The sequence below is a fragment of the Nicotiana sylvestris genome, chromosome 12 (assembly GCF_000393655.2).
Source record: "Nicotiana sylvestris chromosome 12, ASM39365v2, whole genome shotgun sequence".
NCBI classification, from domain to species: domain Eukaryota; kingdom Viridiplantae; phylum Streptophyta; class Magnoliopsida; order Solanales; family Solanaceae; genus Nicotiana; species Nicotiana sylvestris.
This window is the reverse complement of record NC_091068.1, coordinates 153,274,893-153,279,970: the sequence shown is the minus strand read 5'-3', so window position 1 is coordinate 153,279,970 and position 5,078 is coordinate 153,274,893.

Sequence of the window (5,078 nt, the reverse complement as noted above, 5' to 3'; positions counted from 1 at the left end):
CATGATCCATGTTGAAGATCCCCTTGAGGCCGTGCTTCTTAATATGGATATCAATGATGATGCTAGTAGAGTGGAGTGCGTGAATGCATTGCATGGTATGGGTTCATATTCATATGAGCCAAGGAGGTTATCCTTGGATCTTGAAAACCGCAAAACTCCACCAACAAAGCCATCGATTGAGGAGCCACCGGTGTTGGAGTTGAAGCCGCTTCCTCCACACCTTAGGTATGAATTCTTGGGTTCAAATTCTACTTTACCTTTTATTCTTTCTTCTTGCCTTATAACATGCAGGTTGAGGCCACCTTAGCGGTTCTTCAAAAGCGGAAAAAGGCAATCGGATGGACTCTAGCTGATATTCGGGGAATAAGCCCCGTATTTTGCATGCACAAAATCATCTTGGATGAGGATGCAAAGCCTTCCTTGGAGCATCAAAGAAGACTAAATGAGGCGATGCAATATGTGTTGAAGAAAGAGTTTATCAAGTGGCTAGATGCAGGGGTGGTTTATCCTATTTCTGACAGTTCGTGGACCTCTCCGGTGCAATGTGTGCCGAAGAAGGGTGGTATGACCGTGGTGACCAATGACAACAATGAGCTCTTTCCCACTAGAACGGTCACCGGGTGGAGAGTTTGTATGGATTACCGGAAGCTGAACAAGGTGACTATAAAAGATTATTTTCCATTGCCATTCCTTGACCAAATGCTTGATCGTCTTGCGGGCCGGGCTTTCTCTTGTTTTCTGGATGGTTACTCGGGGTACAATCAAATTCTAATTGCCCCGTAGGACCAAGAGAAGACCACATTTACATGTCCTTATGGCACATTCACTTTCTCTAGAATGCCATTTGGATTATGTAATGCTCCGGCGACCTTCTAATATTGCATGATGGCTATTTTCACCGACATGGTGGAGGATATCTTGGAGGTCTTCATGGATGATTTCAGTGTGGTTGGGGATTCTTTTGAGGAGTGCTTGGTAAACTTGGATAGAGTGTTGACCCGATGTGAAGACACCAACCTTGTTCTCAATTGGGAAAAGTGCCATTTTATGGTCGAAGAAGGTATAGTGTTGGGTCACAAGATCTCGAAGCGAGGAATTGAAGTTGATAAGTCCAAGATTGAGGTTATTTCGAGGCTCCCTCCCCCTACTTCTGTCAAAGGGGTGAGGAGTTTCCTTGGGCACGCGGGTTTCTACCTGAGGTTCATAAAGGATTTTTCTAAAGTGGTACATTCGTTGTGCAAGTTGCTAGAGAAAGATGCAAAGTTCTTGTTCGATGAGAGTTGTATGCACGCATTCGAGCTTCTTAAGCTCAAGTTGACTTTTACCCCCATCATTACCGCACCAAATTGGAGTTTGCCTTTTGAGCTCATGTGTGATACTAGTGACATTGCGGTTAGGGCTGTTTTGGGAAAAAGAATCAACAAGATGTTCCATCCGGTGTACTACATAAGCAAGACCATGAATGAGGCTCAAAGAAACTATACAGTCACTAAGAAAGAATTGTTGGCTATTGTGTTTTCTATGGAAAAGTTTCGACCTTACCTTATGGGGGCCAAAGTTATAGTGCACACCGATCACGCCGCCCTTAGGTATTTGATGACCAAGAAGGACTCCAAGGCAAGATTGATGAGATAGGTACTACTTCTTCAAGAGTTTGATCTAGAAATTGTTGACCGAAAGGGTAGTGAGAATCAAGTGGCGGACCACTTGTCCCGTTTGGAAGAGGAGGGGAGGCCTTGAGATAAATGATTCATTTCCCGACGAACAACTCCTTGCGGTGTCAATGAAGGATATGCCATGGTTTGCCGATGTTGCCAATTACCTTGTGACCGGAATAATCCCGTGTGAGCTCTCTTCTAACCAAAGGAAGAAGCTCAAGCGGGATAGTTTGGATTTCTATTGGGATGAGCCATACTTGTTCAAGATTGGCACGGATGGTGTGATTTGACAATGTGTCCCAGAGGAGGAACAATCGGGTATTTTGGAGGTTTGCCATTCCTCTCCCTATGGTGGCCATCATAGCGGGGCGAGAATGGCTTCTAAAGTGCTTAGTTGCGGATTTTACTAGCCTACCCTGTTTAAGGATGCAGGCGATTTGGTGAAGAGATGTGATGAGTGCTAAAGAGCCGGCGGAATTTCTAAAAGGGATGAGATGCCCCTCAATACAATTCTCGAAGTGGATATTTTGATGTTTGGGGCATCGATTTCATGGGTCCTTTTGTGAGCTCTTGTGGGAACACTTACATTCTCGTGGCGGTAGACTATGTCTCAAAATGGCTTGAAGCTGTGGCTTTGCCCAACAATGAATCCCGGAGTGTTGTGGCATTTTTAAAAAAGAGTATCTTCACAAGGTTTGACACTCCTCGTGCTATCATTAGTGATGGGGGGTCTCACTTTTGCAACAAGGCTTTCGACACGTTGCTTTCTAAGTATGGTGTCAATCATAAGGTTTCGACCCCCTATCATTCTCAAGCTAGTGGCCAAGTAGAAGTCTTCAACAGAGAAATTAAGAGTATCTTGTCTAAAACTGTCAATGCTAATATGACTGATTGGTCGAAAAAGTTGGATGACGTTCTTTGGGCTTATCGGACGGCCTACAAAACTCCGATTGGTATGTCACCGTACCGGTTAGTGTTTGGGAAAGCTTGTCATCTTCCGGTGGAATTAGAGCACAAGGCCATGTGGGCTTTGAGGAAGTTGAACTTAGAATGGGATGTTGCGGCAAATCTGCGGGTTGAACAACTTAATGAGCTTGATGAGTTTAGATTCCATGCCTACTCCAGCTCGTCCTTGTACAAGTACAAAATGAAGTACCTTCACGACAAATATGCTCGGGGCAAGGAGTTCAAGGTTGGAGATATGGTTTTCTTGTTCAATTCTCGGTTATGTCTGTTTTCAGGTAAGCTCAAGTCAAAGTGGAGTGGGCCGTTAGAAGTTGTGTTTGTAACCCCATTTGGTGATCTTGATCTAAGGAACAAGAATGGTGAAGTATTCAGAGTCAATGGACATCGGTTCAAGCATTATATTGGGAAATTTGATGAGCACGTGGTGGCACTTCTCCATATAAAGTGATGTGCTGGTAACATGCGTCGTGCCGCGACGTTAAATCAGGCGCTGCTTGGGAGGCAACCCATGTCTTTTTTCCTTTTTGTTGTTTTCTATGTTTTCTTGGTAGTGTAGGTTTGATTTTTGAGCTAACTGATTGTGGGATGTTGTAGGGATTGAGTTTATGCAGTGCAAAATAGTTTGAAAAAAGAGTTGAACAGTCTCTGAAGATTGCCAGTGCCACCGTGGTTGCTTTTGTGCGGTCTGCACTGGTGATGGTCAAAAGTGGTGCTCTCTGAAGTTTTCCACCGCGGTCGCATTCCATTTAGTGCGGTCCGCGGTGGACCTCTGCGGTCGCGGTCTGCTTTGTGCGGACCGCGGAAGTTGCCTACTCAAGCTTCATTTTGAACAAACCCAGCGCGGTCCGCGGTCAGTTTTGTGCGGCCGCGCTGGTAGGTAAGGCTGGGTCCCACTGTTTTTTATAAATAGAACTCATGGGTCACTACTTGCCTTTTTAAAACTTTTTACACTCAGAGAAATAAAAGTATTGTTCATAACCTCTCTTGACCGTGATTCTTGCTTAAGATTGACTAATTACATTTCATTTTATCATCTGGTAATGTTTCACTCAGTCCTTGTACATTTACTTGATTAATAGGGTTTTATTTTATTATCATTAGCTCATAACTTCTTTTTCTTCTCGTTAGTTTCTTCTTCTTTATTTTAGTTGTTAGATTAGGGTAGTTTTAAATGTTGGATTTGTGTGCTAAATATGCATAATGGTTGGGCAAGTGAGTAGGGACAAAGTAGGTGAACAAATTTGAACAATTGTGCAAAAATGAAACCCTAACTTAGTGCCTATGCAAATTACTCTTCGCGGCCTGCGGTCGCCTTTGTGTGGTCCGCAGTGCCCTGACGCGGTCTGCATTACCATTTTGCGTGGACCGCGGTGCCCAAGTGACTGAAATTGAACCTATGCCTAGCGCGGCCGCATTGCACTTTATACGGTCTGCATTGGCCCACCGCAGCCGCTGTGTTTCTTTGTGCGGGCCGTGGTGGTTGGATTCAGAGAGGTAGTGTTATAGACCTCACCTTAGTGCAGACCACGGTTGCTTTTATGCGGTCCGCGGTACCTCCAATGCGGCTGCAATACTTTTTGTGCGGGCCGCGGTGGGGAGAGTCGGAGAGATGTTGTCCAGGGCCTTGTCCTAATATGGACCGCAGTCGCCTTTGAGCGGTCCGCGGTGCCCCCAGTGCAGCCGCACTCCTTTTTGTGCGGGCCGCGGTGCCATGTTCTGCAACTGTTTCTGCAACATTTAATCTGTTGTCTGCAATTCAATTTCAAGACTTGTTTCACTACCTGTGCTGATACTAACCATGTTAGATGTGTATGCTTGCAGATAATGATCAAACAACGAGGTAAAGGTGCCAAACAACCCGGCCGAGGTAATTCCTCCCGGGGAGGGAAGCAACGGATGGTAAAACTCACTCCCCAGGCTAGACAAAACATAAAGGCCATGAGGAAAGTAATCAAAGCGGCTGATAGAGCCCTTGACACCTCGGGGAGTGAGTACGAGCCCTCCCGGGAGATCTATTCAGATTCAGTCCCTCTATACATCCCATATCTGGAGAATGCCATACATAGAGACACTCCCCCATCTTCCCCCGATGCTCGAGCCTCAATCAACATTTCTTCTGGGTCGTCTGAGGGCTCAGTGGTAGGTAGTGGGGATGAATACTCTACCTCTCCCACAGCGTCTCCATCAGGAGAGGGTGTTAGGGGTAATGAGGGAGATAGAGAGTTACCAGGGGGTGGTGTGCCGTAGGTTGGGGGTGTTAATCGGACTAGGAATCCCGCTGTTTAGGAGGATAGATTCGTCAGCCAGGTGGCATTCCACAAGTTTAGGGAATGGTAGCTGGCACGAAAGTTGATTCTCGAAAGGAGTTTCATTGACAAAGACCTTCTACCCCTACACCCCAATGTACATAGACAGTTTCAGGCTCGAGTGGGTTGGGAGTTCTTTAAAGATAAT